Source organism: Taudactylus pleione, unplaced genomic scaffold, assembly GCF_031769625.1.
Source record: "Taudactylus pleione unplaced genomic scaffold, aTauple2 ptg000101l, whole genome shotgun sequence".
NCBI classification, from domain to species: Eukaryota; Metazoa; Chordata; class Amphibia; order Anura; family Myobatrachidae; genus Taudactylus; species Taudactylus pleione.
Window position 1 is genome coordinate 801,210 of NW_028284503.1, and position 21,842 is coordinate 823,051.

Consider the following 21,842-nt stretch of genomic DNA (forward strand, 5'->3'; position numbering starts at 1 on the left):
ACAGAGTGGTTAGGGCAGCACAGTACAGTATAATACAGAGTGGTTAGGGCAGCACAGTAGAGTATAATACACAGTGGATAGGGCAGCACAGTACAGTATAATACAGAGTGGTTAGGGCAGCACAGTACAGTATAATACAGAGTGGTTAGGGCAGCGCAGCACAGTACAGTACAGGGAGATGATCAGAGCTTCTGGGACTCCCTGTGCGTGACGCAATAGCTCCGCCCCTCAGAGTGACGTAATCTTGGTAAGGCCCCTGGTCACGCCTCCGTTTCGGATTGGCTACTGGTGACGTCATCTGGTTCTTCTTTTCGGTGACCTCATCGCAGCAGCTCTCACCCGCTCCGCCCGGAGCCCGGACACTGACCCGACAGCGAGGCCCGGACATCAGGCCTGGAGCGCGGGTGAGTAAACCGGGGCCCTTGGGGCCATATGACGTCAGTGACACCTGCCCCTCCCCCCTCATCTGTCAGATGCCCCAAGTCGGGGCAATACAGCCTATATGTGGCAACTGTCACCCCCATTCCTCTACCTGCCCCTCTTCTGCCTACACCGCCTGTTATGTACTTACCCTTATTGCCCCACTGGGGTGTCTTCTGCCCCCTCAATGTGGGGTTTCAGTTGTTAACCTGGTAAGTGCCTCTTATATTGGGGACCATGTCCACCTGACCAATACCTGTGCCCCAACATATGGCCCTGTGCCCCCCAGATAGCGCAGCTAGGGATGGTATGGCGCTGTGCCCTCCAGATAGCGCAGCTAGGGATGGTATGGCGCTGTGCCCTCCAGATAGCGCAGCTAGGGATGGTATGGCGCTGTACCTCCCAGATAGCGCAGCTAGGGATGGTATGGCGCTGTGCCTCCCAGATAGCGCAGCTAGGGATGGTATGGCGCTGTGCCCCCCAAATAGCGCAGCTAGGGATGGTATGGCGCTGTGCCCCTCAGATAGCGCAGCTAGGGATGGTATGGCGCTGTGCCCCTCTGATAGCGCAGCTAGGGATGGTATGGCGCTGTGCCCCTCTGATAGCGCAGCTAGGGATGGTATGGCGCTGTGTCCCTCTGATAGCGCAGCTAGGGATGGTATGGTGCTGTGCCCCTCTGATAGCGCAGCTAGGGATGGTATGGCGCTGTGTCCCTCTGATAGCGCAGCTAGGGATGGTATGGCGCTGTGCCCCCCAGATAGTGCAGCTAGGGATGGTATGGCGCTGTGCCCCCCAGATAGCGCAGCTAGGGATGGTATGGCGCTGTGCCTCCCAGATGTCATTGCTAGGGATGGTATGACGCTGTGCCCCCCTGATAATGCAGCTAGGGATGGTATGACCCTGTGCCCCCCAGATAGCTCAGCTAGGGATGGTATGGCGCTGTACCTCCCAGATAGCGCAGCTAGGGATGGTATGGCGCTGTACCTCCCAGATAGCGCAGCTAGGGATGGTATGGCGCTGTGCCCCCCAGATAGAGCAGCTAGGGATGGTATGGCGCTGTGCCCCTCAGATAGCGCAGCTAGGGATGGTATGGCGCTGTGCCCCTCTGATAGCGCAGCTAGGGATGGTATGGCGCTGTGCCCCTCTGATAGCGCAGCTAGGGATGGTATGGCGCTGTGCCCCCCAGATAGCGCAGCTAGGGATGGTATGGCGCTGTGTCCCTCTGATAGCGCAGCTAGGGATGGTATGGCGCTGTGCCCCCCAGATAGTGCAGCTAGGGATGGTATGGCGTTGTGCCCCCCAGATAGCGCAGCTAGGGATAGTATGGCGCTGTTCCCCATCAGATAGCGCAGATAGGGATGGTATGGCGCTGTGCACCCCAGATAGCGCAGCTAGGGATGGTATGGCGCTGTGCCTCCCAGATGTCATTGCTAGGGATGGTATGACGCTGTGCCCCCCTGATAATGCAGCTAGGGATGGTATGACCCTGTGCCCCCCTGATAATGCAGCTAAGGATGGTATGGCGCTGTGTCCCCCAGATAGCGCAGCTAGGGATGGTATGACCCTGTGCCCCCCTGATAATGCAGCTAAGGATGGTATGGCGCTGTGTCCCCCAGATAGCGCAGCTAGGGATGGTATGGCGCTGTTTCCTCCAGATAGCGCAGCTAGGGATGGTATGGCGCTGTGCCCTCCAGATAGCGCAGCTAGGGATGGTATGGCGCTGTGTCCCCCAGATAGCGCAGCTAGGGATGGTATGGCGCTGTGCCCCCCAGATAGCGCAGCTAGGGATGGTATGGCGCTGTGCCCCCCAGATAGCGCAGCTAGGGATGGTATGACCCTGTGCCTCTCTGATAATGCAGCTAGGGATGGTATGGCGCTGTGTCCCCGAGATGTCGCAGCTAGGGATGGTATGGCGCTGTGCCCCCCTGATGTCGCAGCTAGGGATGGTATGGCGCTGTGCCCCCCTGATGTCGCAGCTAGGGATGGTATGGCGCTGTGCCCCCCTGATAATGCAGCTAAGGATGGTATGGCGCTGTGTCCCCCAGATAGCGCAGCTAGGGTTGGTATGGCGCTGTGCCCTCCAGATAGCGCAGCTAGGGATGGTATGGCGCTGTGCCCCCCTGATAATGCAGCTAGGGATGGTATGTCGCTGTGCCCTCCAGATAGCGCAGCTAGGGATGGTATGGCGCTGTGTCCCCCAGATAGCGCAGCTAGGGATGGTATGGCGCTGTGCCCCCCAGATAGCGCAGCTAGGGATGGTATGGCGCTGTGCCCCCCAGATGTCGCAGCTAGGGATGGTATGGCCCTGTGCCTCTCTGATAATGCAGCTAGGGATGGTATGGCGCTGTGTCCCCGAGATGTCGCAGCTAGGGATGGTATGGCGCTGTGCCCCCCTGATGTCGCAGCTAGGGATGGTATGGCGCTGTGCCCCCCTGATGTCGCAGCTAGGGTTGGTATGGCGCTGTTCCCCCCAGATATCGCGGCTAGGGATGGTATGGCGCTGTGCCCCTCTGATAGCGCAGCTAGGGATGGTATGGCGCTGTGCCCCCCAGATAGCGCGGCTAGGGATGGTATGGTGCTGTGCCCCCAGATAGCGCGGCTAGGGATGGTATGGCGCTTTGCCCCCCTGATAGCGCGGCTAGGAATGGTATGGCGCTTTGCCCCCCTGATAATGCAGCTGGGGATGGTATGGCGCTGTGCCCCTCAGATAGCGCAGCTGGGGATGGTATGGCGCTGTGCCCCCCTGATGTCGCAGCTAGGGATGGTATGGCGCTGTGCCCCCCAGATAGCGCAGCTAGGGATGGTATGGCGCTGTGCCCCTCTGATAGCGCAGCTAGGGATGGTATGGCGCTGTGCCCCTCTGATAGCGCAGCTAGGGATGGTATGGCGCTGTGCCCCCCAGATAGTGCAGCTAGGGATGGTATGGCGCTGTGCCCCCCAGATAGCGCAGCTAGGGATGGTATGGCGCTGTGCCCCCCTGATAGCGCAGCTAGGGATGGTATTTCAATGTGCCCCCCTGTAACTGTGGAATGGTATGGTGCTGTGCCCTCCATGGAGATAGTATTGTGCTGTACCCTCCTGTTAACTGGGAGATGGTATAGTGCTGTGCCATCTTGGTATAGTGCTTTGCCGTCCTAGTAACTGGGGGATGGTATGGTGCTGTGCCGTCCTGGTAACTGAGAGATGGTATGGTGCTGTGCCCCCCTGGTATCTGGGGATGGTATGGTGCTGTGCCCCCCTGGTATCTGGGTATGGTATGGTGCTGTGCCCCTCTGATATCTGGGGATGGTATGGTGCTGTGCCCCCCTGGTATCTGGGTATGGTATGGTGCCCCTCTGATATCTGGGGATGGTATGGTGTTGTGCCCCTCTGATATCTGGGGATGGTATGGTGCTGTGCCCCCCTGGTATCTGGGGATGGTATGGTGCTGTGCCCCTCTGATATCTGGGGATGGTATGGTGCTGTGCCCCCCTGGTATCTGGGGATGGTATGGTGCTGTGCCCCCCTGGTATCTGGGGATGGTATGGTGCTGTGCCCCTCTGATATCTGGGGATGGTATGGTGCTGTGCCCCCCTGGTATCTGGGGATGGTATGGTGCTGTGCCCCTCTGATATCTGGGGATGGTATGGTGCTGTGCCCCCCTGGTATCTGGGGATGGTATGGTGCTGTGCCCCTCTGATATCTGGGGATGGTATGGTGCTGTGCCCCCCTGGTATCTGGGGATGGTATGGTGCTGTGCCCCCCCTGGTATCTGTGGATGGTATGGTGCTGTGCCCCTCTGATATCTGGGGATGGTATGGTGCTGTGCCCCCCTGGTATCTGGGGATGGTATGGTGCTGTGCCCCTCTGATATCTGGGGATGGTATGGTGCTGTGCCCCCCTGGTATCTGGGGATGGTATGGTGCTGTGCCCCCCTGGTATCTGTGGATGGTATGGTGCTGTGCCCCTCTGATATCTGGGGATGGTATACCTTTGTAGACAGCGATGTCCTTATGCTCCACTTGTGTGATATGTGTACATTATAGTCTATATAACTATATATATATATGTGTGTATAAAATACAGACTGTTGTACTTTATTTCCGCTGTGTCTGCGGCAGCTTAGACTTACTCAGAAGGCTGATGGCTGATGAAGTGAGTCATTGGCGTATTTTCTCAATTCAGAAACCGTGAGCGATCGCAGCTGCGATGGAATTTGCACCCATTTCTGAGATAGGCCCTTTGTGCGGTCGTGCGTACTCACTACGTGTAATCATACGGCGCATCGTCTTATCTGATGGGCAGCACATCAGACGATGCCATGACCGACGTGTGTAATTGATAGATTGAGTGAACACACTATGGGCAGTATCCAATTAGCAGCGCTAAAGTAGCGCTGCTAATTGATCAATTGATCGCGGCGGGGCTATCCTATTATCCCTGAAGTGCCGCCCGACGCCGGCACTTATCGTGGATATTTTTCGGGACCTGATGTGTTCAGAAAAAGAATCCACGATAAGTGCCGTTTTTTTTCACCCCTCAAAAAAGGCGAAAACACATAGGGTCAGCGATAAACTCGCAGACCTATGTGTTTTCGTGATGTATATCCTATTATTTCGTTCAAAATAATAGGATAGGGTAAAAAAAAAAAAACGGGGATAATCTACTAAAAATCCTCATATTTTTTTTTGCCGATCTCGGGGATCAAATAGCGCCCGAACAATGTCCAGGGCTAATTGGATACCGCCCTATACGATGGTCGTGCAGATTGATTTTATAAGATTATCAGAGTTGTTGATATTTGATATAAAATTGGGATTATGGGACAGATTGAAGGACTCTCCCCAGCCAGAAAATGTCTGATAACAGAGAACAAAAGCTTGAACTGTAATGTAAACGCAGTGTGTAATATCTCGTTCTGTGAAGGTCTTTAAACTTTTACCTGTATGTCCTTATATGCAATAAGTCACATCTGAGGCCACTAGTGTTTCAGGGACAGTGATCCTTTATGGGAGAACTTTTGTCATGGCAGCTTCCAATAGCAGAATATGTTTAGGTTTTGGAACTGATATAAGACAAGATAAAAATGCAAAATTAATTATTCACTTTCACACTTGGATATGTCGGGTTTACTTTCACTTTATAGTTTTATAGTTGGCGTCACAATACTTGTGCGTGCAAGTGCTTTTAACCCTTAAGCTGCATACACACACAACGATTTTATGAACGATTTTATGAGCGATTTTCTGTCAGATTATCTTTCCGATTTTTTTAAAGTGTAATGAACGATTTTTTTGAACTACAAACGATTTTTGCATATTCCCTTAATGAAAATCGTTCAGCTGGTCAGTCTGACTGAACTACAAACGTGAACGCACATGAACGATAATCGTTAATCGTTTTAACTCAGAAAGTGAACGATTTTTTTCAACGATAACCGATATCGATAATCGTTCAAAAAAATCGTTGTGTGTGTATGCACCTTTACTATTGCAGCTAATTGGCCTCCAAAGTAAATAGTGAATCTGGCAGTTTAGGTTAATTGAACCCAGCTGCATTCATTTGGTAAATGGATAAACGGCAATTTGCTAGGTATCGGCTGGCTGCCATTACGCTCCCTCCCCTAACGTGAGGGTTTAAATATTGGGAAGTGGAAGGAAATTCCCTTAACAAGAAAAAATCCCAGACAAATCCCTCTGTGTCTATGAATGACTTAATCTGGGGAAATGTCACCACAGCCTCGTGTTGTCCGAGAATACGTTATCTACATCCGTTTCACTATAACAGTAGTTGTGTCCGATGCTGTTGTGGAGAGACTAAGGTGCGTACACACTGGACGATTAAAGTGGACGACTGAACGATAACGATGTTGTCCACTTTATCGTCCATTTTTAACACCAAAACGATGAACGATAACGACGGCGCGCATTCCCACGGGTCGTTCGTCGAGTGAACACGCAGGCCAACCAGGTTGCTGCATGTTGGGGAATGGGGGAGAGAGCCCGGCGCTGAACGGTATCGTTAATGATATCGTTCAGCGGGTGTGCTCAAAGCCATGGACATATGCGTTGTATTCACTCTCTAACCAGCGCAAGCAGTGGTTGAGTGGTGAGACTGGTTCGGTTTAATTAAAAATTTTTGCATGGGGGCCGGATTTTCGGCCTATCGGATCTCCCTGTCCCTTTCAGCACAACGTCCCCGTTTTCTTCCCCATATTCTACCATGAAGCGTAAAGCGTTTTGTTTTCGTTTTTTTTTCTTTCGATAAACTGACACAATTAGTTTCATTGTCTGAATTTGACCCCTTATTACGTTTATTGTAATAGCCAAATACTTTAAATTCCTGAAATGATTCACTATTTGTTCCTGTCAGCTGGGCGCACCAGGCCCTGTTTTCACACGGGACTTTCTCGCCCTGTTTTTAGCCTCTTTGTGAGGTAAACCTGCCTCTGTTCCTGGCAGGTAAGGGGTTAAAGCCCCCGGGCTGAGGTGACATCATGCTTTCAGTGTGCTCACAGCTGCAGTTATTGGGAGGGGGGGGAGCGAGCCCCCTGACTGTGGCGGGCTGCAGAGCCGCTGATGTCATGGTATAGCTATGTTGTATGAAATGGAGGGAAATCTCCTTTTCCCATGCAGAGAGCGTGCGGGATAATAAATAATTGTAATTGTGCAAGACACAAAAACCTCCCCCCACACACTTGAGGGGGCAAGCAACCCCTCCATGGCACCTCCTCAGCCTGGCGCTACATTTGATTGCGTTGCACCGCGGGCATTCAGGGTTTAAGCCAACTTTCGGACGCCTGAGACATAGGCCGCCATTTCTTTGTTACCCCACAGCAATAACTGGAGTGTGAACCGGGGGTGAGGGTGAAACACCTACACAATGAGGGTATAACAGATTACCTATTATCGCTCATTCCCGGGGCCCTAAGATTGTAGGGAACGAGTGCCGGTCATTAAACCTACTTCTTTACTGAGAGAGCGGCATGGGATTTACTGACTGCAGCCATTTTGTTACTGACACATTGCTAAGTGACCGTAGCGTTAGGGCTGGAGAGGAAATGAGGGTCTCATGGATTGTGAGACCCTTATACCTCCACATTGGTCGGATGCTTTTGCGATATTGTTATCATTACGTAATTCTGGCTGTGAGCCTGCCTCCATTTTATTTCTTACGAACATGTAAAATGATTGTGACTGGCAGTCAGTAAATTTAATGACACTGATTTGCAGTTAAATGTTAAAGGGCCATTGAACATGAAATACAATTATCGTATGTGAGTCTTTTGTGTATTCTTTATTGCTCTCAGTCATCAGTCATTTTTACGTTCCACGCCCACAGGACCTCATTCAGAGTCGGTCGTAAGCGGCCGCTCGGTCGTACGGCTAACGACCGCAAACTGGAAAAGGAAGCGATCGCACGGCCGGTCGGTCGCAACCAAAGTGACGCCCATACGTGAACAAAGCACCTCCTCTAGCTAACGAGTGATAGCAGTTAGCGATCGAGTCAGTCGTCGTCAGTCGCTGTATGTTAATTTTCTTCTGGTGGTTGCGGCCGCTTGTGTTGTGTGCAAATTACTCCAAAAATTAACAAAAAACCGCATAGAATAAGCCATCCCCCTGAAAAGTATTTATTCTTATTATTAGCTAAAGCAAACGCAACTGAATCAATTACAGGCCAATTAGCAGTGTTATTAGCAACAACAAACGATTATTAGCTGCTTGCATTGTGTGGCTCAAAATAGAAACATCGAACATAACATCAGTAACATTCGATAGTATCGATTATACAGTGGGGCTTGCGAGAGCACGAATCCAACCTCAAGCTGTACGATCAGCCAGGCCTCTAACCTGCTCGCAAAGTGAGGTTTTACTACTTCCGGCCTTCTATGTCAGTCGTAGCAGGTAATTTATGTACGCCCTAAAAACGGTGAGGAACGCCTGCGTTATTAGACCACCCCCCCAGTCGTCACCCACAAACAGCCTTTCATGTCAATCAACTCCCGGAAGCCACTTCCTGCTCGTAAGCCGTACGATCGACGGCATTTTGGATCGCAAGGTCTCGTACGCACATGCGCACAACTAACCGCACGCATGCGTGGTTTGGAAACATCGTATGCGTACGACCGAGCGGCCGCTTACGGCCGACTCTGAATGAGGTCCGCAGTCTGGTGTGCCTAGGAGAAACATGCCCTCCGTCGATTCCTTACATCTGATCCTGTGTCATTTGTATCTGAGAACCTGCTGAAACTTTGAATATAAATGACATTTAATTAGTGATGATTTCAGCGGCTATTTTATGTAAATCACAATTGTACCCAAACCCCCCCCCACCCACCCCGCACTATCATACAAAGCCTAATCTACCTGTGTATATAGGATTGGGAAAGGTCAATGTACAGGATTTGGTTGCTGACATTTGTAGGCGTGATATTATATTAGGTGCTCCTATCAAGTCACTTCAGTATCTTTTTTGAACACAGGGCCTGATTCAGAGCCGCTCGTTCGCTCCAAGCGATGTTCGCACAACTTCGCATGCGTATGGGTCGTAATATGCATGCGCGAACCAGTCATTGCGGTCGGAAATCGTGTGCTCGCAAAATAGCGAATGCCAACTAATTTCAGTGACAGAATGAGGCGTTTGTGGGTGGTAACAGGGGAAGGTGCTTGAAAACGGGGAGTGGAGATCCGAACGCAGGCGTGCCAAACGGTCAAAACTGGCGTTTTAAGGGTGTGCATAATTAACAAAGCAGCGTCATCGGCCACGTCACTGGGTTGTCTTTTAGCCTGAACTGCTCGCATGATTGCGGTAGGAAAATGCTACCACAAGCACTGCGAGCAGTTCATACGCTGTTCGATGTACTCGATTAATCTAATAAATACCGGAGATAACGTAGGATGCGAGCGGCCAGGGGGCGTTTTAAAAAAAATAGCGAGTGCATGTTTAGTTCGCTCGTTCAGACATAGAGGCGTCAACAGACCGCAAAGAGCGAGCGCTCAATTTAAATATCCGGACCCTTTTTCTTAACGAGCGAGCGCAAATAGCGTCTGGCTCTGAATCAGGCCCTCAGTGCTTTATTACTTTTAATATTTAAATCTTTGTAAATAAGCTTTATCTGGGGACGTGGTGTACGGTGGGTAGAGGGATCTTTGATCACTACTTATTTATTATTATTGTTATATACATTTTTCATGCGGTCAGCCATGTTTGGTAACACTCATACGTGCCTGTCATTCTGCTCTAAGACGCCATCTTACCACTGTCCGTCTCGTATTAGCCACTCTTGTTTTATTACTGTTTAGTTCCCAATTTTACAGCGCAGCGTAATATACTGGCTCTATGTAAGTAACTATAAATAAATAATATAGAATCTACGGTGGCGGCTTGGTTTAATAACCGGGTAAATCCTGCCGGTTGGTCCTCGTTTAGGTCCTGGTAATTCATCGGCGCTATTATAGTGCGCCCCTTGCCCACGCCAGAGGCAGCCATTTTGAGGACTGATGCATTATTCTTGACAGGGTGGCATGAGGCACCAAGGGTTGTTGGCTTAAGGTCATGATTCGTAATGTTTAACGACTGGCTCTATATAGATTGCTAGCTCTTTGGGCTGGGTTCTTGCCCCTTTTCTGGCTATTGCCAGTGCGTATAGTTATGACATGATATTGTCAATTTATAAAGACTGTGCCGTAATAATGAATAATAATAAAATAATCCAGATCTTAGATTAGTAGATCGGGTCCTTTGTACGTTTTGCACCAATGTTGCCATTATCCGTGTTACGGACGCACTCGCTGTGAGGCTTTATATGATACATTACAGGTTTCCTCTATGTGTGTTGTATTCCCTGGGTGGTGACTATAGCTGCGGGTATTACACAATGCCGCCCATTTATTGTTCATATGAAAGACGGGAGAGACTCGCTGGTTGGTGCAGGCTCATCCGCCATGCTTCAGGTGCCCTTGAGTCAGAGGAAGCTGCGTTTCGTCATTAACCCTCTCCTGTCCTCAGGCCAGGATGTCACCGTGGACTGTCCAATGTCTCTATCCATTTCCGTTTCCTTGTCTCGTCGTTCTTTATGTAAAATATTTGCATGATGTCTCCTGTTCCCCTGTGTATGGTGCCTGGTTTTCAGCTCCTAGATCACCACTAAATTCCTAAATGTGAATGTCCAGATCTGAACCATGAAAGTGATATAGACTGGTCATTGTCCCCCTGGCATCCCATTGCCGCTCTGGTAGAGAGCAGAAAATTCCCCCGCCCTGCGCATCTATAGGACCCTGGGCCTGATTCAGAGCCGGACGCTATTTGCGGACAGTCGTTCCAAAAAAGGGGCCGGCTATTTAAATTGAGTGCTCGCTCTTTGCGGTTTGTTGACGCCTCTATGTCTGAGTGAGTGAATGAAAAATGCGCTGGCCCTGGCCGCTCGCATCATACGTCATCTCCGCTATTAGATTAATCGAGTACATCGCAAGGCGTATGAACTGCTCGCAGTGCTTGTGGTTGGATTTTCCTACCGCAATCATGCGAGCAGTTCAGGCTAAAAGACAACCAAGTGACGTGGTCGATGACGCTGCTTTGTTAATTATGCACACCCTTAAAACGCCCGTTATGACCGTTTGGCACGCCTGCGTTCGGATCACCACTCCCCGTTTTCAAGCACCTTCCCCTGTTACCACCCACAAATGCCTCATCCTGTCACTCAAATTAGCAGGCACTCGCTATTTTGCGAGCACACAATTTCCGACCGTAATGACTGGTTCGCGCATGCGCAGTTGTGCGAACATCGCTCGGAGTGAACGAGCAGCCGCTTACGAGCGGCTCTGAATCAGGCCCATAGCTCAGAGTGAACGAGCGGCTCTGAATCTGGCCCACTGTTCCATACGTTTCACATAGTGGAGCTTGCAGTAATTCGGGTTACACCTGGCTGTGGCCCTGATTCAGAGCCGCTCGTAAGCGGCCGCTCGTTCGTTCTGACCGATGTTCGCACATCTGCGCATGCGTACGGATTTTAATACGCATGCGCGAACCAGTCAGTGCGGCCGAAAATCGTTTGTTCGCTATATAGCGAATGCCTGCTATTTTGAGTGACAGAAGGAGGCGTATGTGGGTGGTAACAGGGGAAGGTGCTTGAAAACGGGGGTGTGGAATTCGAACGCAGGCGTGCTTAAAGGTCAATACGGGCGTTTTAAGGGAGTGCATAATTAATACAGCAGCGTCATTGACCACGTCACTTGTTTTTTTTTTTACTCGGAACTGCTCGCAAAATAGCGGTTGAAAAAACCAGCCACAAGAATAGCGAGCAGTTCATACGCTGTTCGATGTACTCGATTAATCTAATAAATAGCGGACATGACGTATGGTGCGAGCGGCAAGGGGGCGTATTTTTCAAAATTACAACCGCAAGTTTGGCTCGCTCGTTCAGACTTAGAGGCGTGAACAGGCCGCAATTAGCGAACGGTTAATTTGAATAGCCACCCCTTGTTTTAGAACGAACGACCGCAAATAGCGAGCGGCTCTGAATGAGGGCCTGTGTCCTTGTTTTATAAATCCGGAAAACCTAAATGTAATAGCACGTGCCTTTGAGCCCCCTATTGCAATGTATAAACCGTTATGCTATTAAAGTGTCTAGCGAAACTGTTGGGATGAGCGGACGATCATGTGATCATGCAGGACCAATAGAGTGACAGCTGGCAGCTTGATGATGTCACAGGCACACACTGAGCATGCTCCTGTCAGTACGGGGGCTGCTCATTCTCTTGATAATGCTAATAACAATTTTTATAGCTGCCCAGAAGATGGATCACATCGGGCTGCCATATAACTGTGATAACACAGCTGTAACACGCAGAACAGGTGTCACAAAACTCATTAATGCCCTCACCCCCTCATCTGTAGCCTGTGGGGGGGCTCCTGGGCGCCCCCATTACTGGGACCAGGCTGGTAATGAACGGCTCTTATTGCCAGCTTATTGCACTATGGGCCTGATTCAGAGCCGCTCGTAAGCGGCCGCTCGTTCGCTTAGAGCGATGTTCGCACAACTGCGCATGGGTCGGAATGCGCAAAACAGTCATTGCGGTCGGAAATCGTGCGCTCGTAAAACAGCGAGGGGCTGCTAATTTGAGTGACAGATTGTACCGTTTGTGGGTGGTAACAGGGGAAGGTGCTTGAAAACGGGGGAGTGGAGATCCGAACGCAGGCGTGCCAAACGGTCAAAACGGCGTTTAATGGGAGTGCATAATTAGTAAAGGAGCGTCATCGACCACGTCACTTGGTTGTCTTTTAGCCTGAACTGCTCGCAGTGATAGCGGGAAGTAAAACCTACCACAAGCACTGCGAGCAGTTCAGACGCCTTTCGATGTTCCCGATTAATCTAATAAATACCGGAGATGACGTGTGATGCGAACGGCAAAGGGGCGTCTTTACATAATAGCGAGCGCATTTTTCGAATGCTCGCTCAGACATAGAGGCGTCAACACACCGCAAAGAGCGAGCACTCAATTTAAATATCCGGCCCCTTTTTTAGAACGCCCGTCCGCAAATAGCGTCCACCTCTGAATCAGGCCCATAGTCTATAGCTCTTCTGTACATTCCTACTGCTAAGCTATGGGAGGAATGAGTATCCCTGCGCTGTGCGCCATTCTGTTTCAAGTAATGAGCGGGAAGATTTTCAGAGTAACCCCCTTCTTGGGTATATTGGTGCAATTGGGCAAAATGTCCTCTGCCCTTGCAGAGCAAATGATTAAATCACCTCTCGTGCATCCCGTTAGATGTACAGATCTTTTATAACCTTGATCTGTAGACTTTGCGTTGACTGTATATTAGTTTCTGGGGTTTTGGGGGAATTTTAGATCCATTATTATTTCTGGCAACAATTTAGTCCGGTTTCCCCATAGCGTGTTACATAGTAATAGTTCCAAGGAAATGGGGCGAGTATGTACCGTGCCAGGATCGCGGGGATTACCCATTCCCAGTGGGGAACCTTCCCGCTTACCAATTACATATCGCTTTACAAACATTTTTATTACATTAATGAAATGATTCTCGTGTTGCAGATTAGTTATGTTATAGAGCAGGAATAGATTCTGGGCCTGATTCAGACCTGCTCGCAAGCGCTGAACGCTCGCAACCGGGTCGATGGTGCCCTAATGCGCATGCGCACGACGGAGGGAGCTCTGTCGTGCGCATGCGCGAGACCCGCATATCGACAGCCAAGCTCTCGCTCCGGGTCTCGCACCAAAGGGGGCGTGCTGTCGATGGTGAGTGACAGCACGCCCCCTTTGGTGGGCGTGCCGGGGGAGTTGCTGCCCAGACGGAGGCGTTCGTTGCCGCAAGCCCAGGAGTGCTTTCGGCTCTAACACTTGTGATGCCAGTGGGGCCGGCCCCAGACGGTAGGCGTTCCCATGAGAACGCCTCCGTCTGGGCAGCCACGCCCCCAGCCCGCCCACCAAAGGGGGCGTGCTGTCACTCACCATCGACAGCACGCCCCCTTTGTAGCGAGACCCGTCGCTATCCGGGTATCGCGCATGCGCACGACGGAGCCGTCTCCGTCATGCGCACTGGGCTAACATCGACCCGCTTGCGAGCGCTCACGAGCGGGTCTGAATTGGGCCCTGTGTGCGACCGAGTCCCTGAATCCCGGCTTTTATTCCACCCCAAGTCTGATTGTGCTTCATTTACAGACTCAGTCGCGCACAGATATACAAGTGTCGCATTAATCAGCACAGTGTCCTGGTGCGTCCTAGTACATCGCACTGCGACCAAGATGCATTTTTGGGAGAAAGACGCCCAGCGCTTGTAGAGTCGCACAGGACCTGGGGCTCATTGGCGCCAGGCATCTCGTGCCACATGGCATAGTCAGGCTAGATGTATGAGGACACATATGCGAGTATTTCACCTAATTCCGGCAAATTAGCCGTTTTCTCCTGTTAATAAGTAGCCCCATATTCGGCAATCAGGCCCCACCCAATCGCATGTAAGCTGCCCTCGCCTGGGCGCCTGGATCTAAACCTTGTCTGAAGGCACTCCGCTGCGCTTGCTCCAGATCAGTGGACCGCACAGGGCGCCATTCACACAGTTGGATGTGGTGGTCTGAATGTACTTCCCTGCCGTCCCCGTCTATCCGTGGTCCGGATCGGCCGACGTCCTGTTCCCAAACCCACCAGGACAGAATTGTGACGGTTTTTTTTTTTTTGACTATTAAATTGCATTTGTTTGAGAGTGTTTGATTTTTGCACGTGTGTTGTTTGTACGTTCTCCCTTGGCTGTCTCTTTAAAGCGCTGTGTAATATGTAGGTGCTATATTAATATAATATGGTAATAAACTGACTCTGCTGTGCTATTATTATCCAGAGTCTTGGGAGGGACAGGTTTTCGGGAAGACCCGTCTCCCAGTATAAAGGTTCTGTGCTGCCTCCAGTTGTTGGATGGTAACTGGGAGTTGATGGGTGCTAGGAAGCAGTTAAATGACCCACATGTGTCTGGAACACTCACTTCTCCTGCACTTTGTATCAGGCCAGGAACACTCCTATGTGATAGGACAGCGCCTCCACACCCAGCTCCCAGTGTGAGCTCACCGCTCACCCTTATCTCTGCATAAACTGGATGAGGGCATTTTATTACAAGGCCAAAGATAGGATGACTTCATCTCTGCATGTGCACAGCACAGGTTACCAGAGGCCAGGCGCACTGCATACACTGCTTTTCTTCTCTGATAATTCTACTTATTGGTACATTGCAGGTAAGTTTTTCATACACTTTTTTTGTATAGAATGTTTGATGCATTTCCTGTAAAACATTTAAGCACATGCAGTGTTACAGGTTAATGCGGTAAATGTCTTGTGTACTTAATTATTATTGCCACTATTTGATAGGCTGCATTCTCAGTGATGTCACTAGCTCCTAGTGAGTGGATAGGCTGCATTCTCAGTGATGTCACTGGCTCCTAGTGACTGAATAGGCTGCACCCTCAGTGATGTCACTGGTTACTAGTGACTAAATAGGCTGCACTCTCAGTGATGTCACGGGTTACTAGTGACTGAATAGGCTGCACTCTCAGTGATGTCACTGGTTTCTAGTGACTAAATAGGCTGCACTCTCAGTGATGTCACGGGTTACTAGTGACTGAATAGGCTGCATTCTCAGTGATGTCACTGGCTCCTAGTGACTGAATAGGCTGCATTCTCAGTGATGTCACTAGCTCCTAGTGACTGGATAGGCTGCATTCTCAGTGATGTCACTAGCTCCTAGTGAGTGGATAGGCTGCATTCTCAGTGATGTCACTGGCTCCTAGTGACTGAATAGGCTGCATCCTCAGTGATGTCACTGGTTACTAGTGACTGAATAGGCTGCATTCTCAGTGATGTCACTGGCTCCTAGTGACTGAATAGGCTGCATCCTCAGTGATGTCACTGGTTACTAGTGACTGAATAGGCTGCATTCTTAGTGATGTCACTGGCTCCTAGTGACTGAATAGGCTGCATTCTCAGTGATGTCACTAGCTCCTAGTGACTGGATAGGCTACATTCTCAGTGATGTTACTAGCTCCTAGTGAGTGGATAGGCTGCATTCTCAGTGATATCACTGGCTCCTAGTGACTGGATAGGCTGCATTCTCAGTGATGTCACTGACTCCTAGTGACTGAATAGGCTGCATTCTCATTCTCAGTGATGTCACTGGCTCCTAGTGACTGGATAGGCTGCATTCTCAGTGATGTCACTGGTTACTAGTGACTGAATAGGCTGCATTCTCAGTGATGTCACTGGCTCCTAGTGACTGAATAGGCTGCATCCTCAGTGATGTCACTGGTTACTAGTGACTGAATAGGCTGCATTCTCAGTGATGTCACTGGCTCCTAGTGACTGAATAGGCTGCATCCTCAGTGATGTCACTGGTTACTAGTGACTGAATAGGCTGCATTCTTAGTGATGTCACTGGCTCCTAGTGACTGAATAGGCTGCATTCTCAGTGATGTCACTAGCTCCTAGTGACTGGATAGGCTACATTCTCAGTGATGTTACTAGCTCCTAGTGAGTGGATAGGCTGCATTCTCAGTGATATCACTGGCTCCTAGTGACTGGATAGGCTGCATTCTCAGTGATGTCACTGACTCCTAGTGACTGAATAGGCTGCATTCTCATTCTCAGTGATGTCACTGGCTCCTAGTGACTGGATAGGCTGCATTCTCATTCTCAGTGATGTCACTGGCTCCTAGTGACTGGATAGGCTGTATTCTCAGTGATGTCACTGGCTCCTAGTGACTGGATAGGCTGCATTCTCATTCTCAGTGATGTCACTGGCTCCTAATGACTGGATAGGCTGCATTCTCAGTGATGTTACTAGTGACTGAATAGGCTGCATTCTCAGTGATGTCACTGACTCCTAGTGACTGAATAGGCTGCACTCTCAGTGATGTCACTGACTCCTAGAGACTGGATAAGGCTGCATTCTCAGTGATGTCACTGGCTCCTAGTGACTGGATAGGCTGCATTCTCAGTGATGTCACTGGTTACTAGTGACTGAATAGGCTGTATTCTCAGTGATGTCACCTGCTCCTAGTGACAGGATAGGCTGCATTCTCAGTGATGTCACTGGTTACTAGTGACTGAATAGGCTGCATTCTCAGTGATGTCACTGGTGCCCAGTGACTGGATAGGCTGCACTCTCAGTGATGTCACTGATTCCTAGTGAATGGATAGGCTGCACTCTCAGTGATGTCACTGGTTACTAGTGACTGAATAGGCTGCATTCTCAGTGATGTCACTGGTGCCCAGTGACTGGATAGGCTGCACTCTCAGTGATGTCACTGATTCCTAGTGAATGGATAGGCTGCACTCTCAGTGATGTCACTGGTTCCTAGTGAATGGATAGGCTGCACTCTCAGTGATGTCACTGGTTACTAGTGACTGGATAGGCTGCATTCTCAGTGATGTCACTGGTTCCTCCTTGAATGGCAGGTGGTCCATGCTCTTCGTATCCGCCATTGGCACGCCACACCCCAGTACCAGTCACTTATCTTATCTGACACGAGGAACAGGCCGGCCATAGGCTCTGGTGTCTGTAGGTACTGAAGACTAATTGGAGAGTAGTTGCGCTGTACAGTTCTTATTATGATATGTGAATAAAGGTTTAGTCGCGGTATACGGCTCCAACAGCGAGACTCGGGGACACAATGGTGATCTTTACGGAGCTGAGCGATTATTTTTGTACTACGTATGCCTCGGAGTCGCACTGTGAATGCATTCCGATAGATTATCAGTGGCGGTCGTAGTGAGGATTTTGACACCAAGTGATTGACTGTCAGGGGAGAATTCAACTGTTTACAAGCGCGCAGCTCCCATCTAAAGTGACAGGCAGTATTCAGTTGTTTGTGCCGCAGACGCCCATTATTTCTGCTTGCACCGTCTTGAGCAGAAGTCCAGCCAAAGTCGGGCTCTTTAAGGCCCGTTAAGGCAGCGCGCTAATCCTGGTGCATTTGGGCGCGACATGCACCCAACGGCACAAACCATTGAACATTGCCCATCACCATAGATAGGCGCTACAAGTGCGAGAAAACAATTGAAATCCCCCCTCAGTCAGCGTTTGTGGGAGATAACTGTGGTGAGGAGTCAAACACAGGCATGTCGGCAAGGTTTCGGGGGCGCCTGTGTACGCAGTTACTGTGGCTACGGTGGCTGATGTCCGGCAGACAATTTGAGCAACCATCCGAGACGCCGCTGATGGGCGGATCTGTACAAATCCTGGTGACTGCGGAATTGACAGATTTTTGATGAACCGCTGTGTACGGAGTCGCAGTCGTGACAGAATTTGCGTTCACCACAGAATCAGTGGCCCTCCGTGAGGAATCAGAGCTCCATTAAGCCATACTTCAGAGATTTTCCAACTCCGCCATTACAGGCCAGGTTTTACGGATATCCATGCTTGAGTCCAGATGGTTAAATTAAATTGACTGAGGTGCTAATTAGGTCACCTGTGCTCAGGCATGGATAGCCTTAAAACCTGGACTGTAATGATGAAGTTTGGGAAACTCTGCCTTCGTTTATCTGTAATAGCTAAATATTACACAGGACAAGTGAAAAGGCCCCTGGTCAAGTGAGCTCGCTATCTAATAGGGAACGAACATTACATGAAAGTTTAGGATGAAGGTGTACATATGGAAGGGGGGGGAGGCCTTTATATATTTTAGGAAACATTGGTCCTGATTCAGCAAGGAACACAGCTGCGATTGCAATAACGATTACGCACGCAGTTCAACTGCGATAGTATGCTAATCCATTCGCAGCACTACATAAGGACGCCCACTTTACTTAGCACACATCCGTGATGTTTAGCAAGACTGCGAAACCATCGGTACAATCGAGCACCATCGCAGCCTCACGCGCACTTGCACAAGCCCTGACCCTACTCAGATATTACCAACTTCAGCGCACGCTATCAGGCCTCAGGCTGTGTAGGGCATCATAGTGGATAATTTATGCACGACCCCTGCAACGGCGCTGAAACGCACTGGCACGCCTACATTCGGCCGACCCCCCCACGTCACTACCTGTCAATCACTCACTGTTTCTATACATTGAAGTGTTGTTTTCTGGTAACAGCCTCATCGCGTTGCGGCATATCTCCGCCCCTGGACCATCACCAGTAGAAGGATTTGCATAACCAGTGTGTGATCCGGGGCTGGACTTACCTGTAATACTGTTTGTGCCAGTGCCAAGCTCCCTAGGTTGCTTGATATAAAATCAATACTGCTCTTACTGTAAAAATCCCTTTCCTGAATCTTCCTGAGAGAACTGCCTGTCCTACAGCTAAGAGGAATCGCTCTTGTAATCCGTATTGAATAATATCTGTGTAACGCTGCATAAAATGCACCGGGGAACGGCGGATGTAAACGTCACTTTGGTAACATCAACTTTTATACGTTTCCTCATAACTGAGATTCTTGTAATAATCTATAAACGATATGCCCAGGATTACGGGAGTTCTATATCCTCAGGGCTTCACGGCGCAGTTCCCGCCTGTGTCGCCCTCTAGACGTGGGTACCTTTAGCGGGTGGCGGCTGCTGCCGCATCAGTCGTTAGACCCAGTAAGCGTGGCGTTTCAGAATAATTGCAGTTGGCAGTGATGGGTGTGGAATAGAGGCCTGCAGACTATAAAGGGAATAGAGGCCTGCAGACTATAACTGGAATAGAGGCCTGCAGGCTATAACTGGAATAGAGGCCTGCAGGCTATAACTGGAATAGAGGCCTGCAGACTGTAAAGGGAATAGAGGCCTGCAGACTGTAAAGGGAATAGAGGCCTGCAGACTGTAAAGGGAATAGAGGCCTGCAGACTGTAAAGGGAATAGAGGCCTGCAGACTGTAAAGGGAATAGAGGCCTGCAGACTATAATAGATGACATTCGCAGCAACCTTTCTTTACTATCCTGAGAGTAAATTCAGCCCTATGTAGCAGAGGCCCAGATTTATTAACAAGTGATATTCTGTTATCACTCATTAAATGATGCTCCTGTCACTTTTCAAGCACATGACAGTTAGGAGCTGATTGGTTGGAGCATCATTTATGATGAGTAACGGGTGATAACAAGAATATCGCTCGTTGATAAATCTGGGCCTTATTTTAAGGGATTAAAGGACTCGCTGGAAGTTACCGGCTAGAAAATGTCTCAACATTGTCAACAGTCTCTGGTTTAATCTTTCACCTAATTGCCGGAGCTTTATCAGTGACCCCGGTGATCTCAGGCGGTTAATATTAAATCCACTCTTTCATGCTACCTGCTGTTGCAATCTGTACTCTTTAGCTGAATCACGGAGAGTGCTAATTATTCCCCTGCGGAAGACAAGGAGGCCAGTGACGTTCTCTGACAAAATCCTCTGCCGGGAACCAGGGTCTGCGTTTTCTGTGCCACTTATATAGTCATCCGCTGCTCTGCCCATCCTGTATGGGGTACAACCATATAGTGACCAGCGGTGTGTTGTGTGTAGATGGTACAGAAACACTGCTGAAAAGCACAGAAAACACAAAAAGGTTAAGCAATATATTTAGTACAAGTTGCAGGATGAGTGACCACAGCTGGATGAAGGCGGAAAACGCTGTAATGTAATATAAATTCATTCTGTGTGATCTGATTTGTAGCTCAGCTCTGTAACTGCCCGCACTGTGCCCCGTATCCCAGCAGCACTGTAACTGCCCGCACTGTGCCCCGTACCCCAGCAGCTCTGTAACTGCCCGCACTGTGCCCCGTACCCCAGCAGCTCTGTAACTGCCCGCACTGTGCCCCGTACCCCAGCAGCTCTGTAACTGCCCGCACTGTGCCCCGTACCCCAGCAGCTCTGTAACTGCCCGCACTGTGCCCCGTACCCCAGCAGCTCTGTAACTGCCCGCACTGTGCCCCGTATCCCAGCAGCTCTGTAACTGCCCGCACTGTGCCCCGTATCCCAGCAGCTCTGTAACTGCCCGCACTGTGCCCCGTATCCCAGCAGCTGTGTAACTGCCCGCACTGTGCCCCGTATCCCAGCAGCTGTGTAACTGCCCGCACTGTGCCCCGTATCCCAGCAGCTCTGTAACTGCCCGCACTGTGCCCGTATCCCATACAGCTCTGTAACTGCCCGCACTGTGCCCCGTATCCCATACAGCTCTGTAACTGCCCGCACTGTGCCCCGTACCCCAGCAGCTCTGTAACTGCCCGCACTGTGCCCCTTATCCCAGCATCTCTGTAACTGCCCGCACTGTGCCCCTTATCCCAGCATCTCTGTAACTGCCCGCACTGTGCCCCGTATCCCAGCAGCTCTGTAACTGCCCGCACTGTGCCCCGTATCCCCCTGTGCAGTGTAAGGAGATCATCAGTCACTGTACAGGTGTTCTCCTTCCACCACATTATCTTCTCATAAAAACACGTAAAGTGGACTTATATACTGTATAATAATAATAATATGTTATATATGATAAATAAAACTGGAACCCTGGAGAACACGCTCAGCTCTTATCTGTTTCATGTAGTTTCCCTGCAATATATCAGAGAAATCTATTATTTGGCAGTTTGGGCCCCGGCCTCCCCCTGTCCGCTCTGTACCAGCACAGCTGGCGTTCTGCACATATCTTACCCGCGTGTTATGGCTACTGAGTATATTGCAGAGTTTTCTACATGTTGTTGTCCTGCAGGGTGAGCTCATATATTTGCACAAGAAACCTGTGTGCTGGCGTTGAGCTCAGCAGTTGAACAGGTTGCGGAACGCTCTGCGGTCACCCTGCTGGAAGTGCCACTGATCAGATTAGCATTTGTGTTATATGTCACCTGTGAAAGCAGGATGCAGAACCCTGACAGGGACCCCCGTAGACCTCATGGAGGGGGCCACAGGTGACTGATGGGTATATGCTGAGCGTTGTGGAAGCTAGCTTGGTGGTAATTAGTTGCATGGAACGTGCTGGGCGATTTGGGGCCCCCGTTACTC

The 21,842-nt window shown here is 50.1% G+C and overlaps 1 protein-coding gene across 1 annotated transcript in view; it reads left to right on the forward strand.

Annotated features, from left to right (window-relative positions):
* The first annotated feature begins 293 nt into the window (after window positions 1–293).
* Window positions 294–21,842, forward strand: part of DUSP16 (dual specificity phosphatase 16) — a 36,130-nt gene continuing 14,581 nt past the window's right edge. Inside the window, exon 1 of the mRNA XM_088470611.1 lies at window positions 294–404. The gene's annotated coding sequence lies outside the window, so the exon portion shown is untranslated. The remainder of the gene's footprint in view (window positions 405–21,842) is intronic.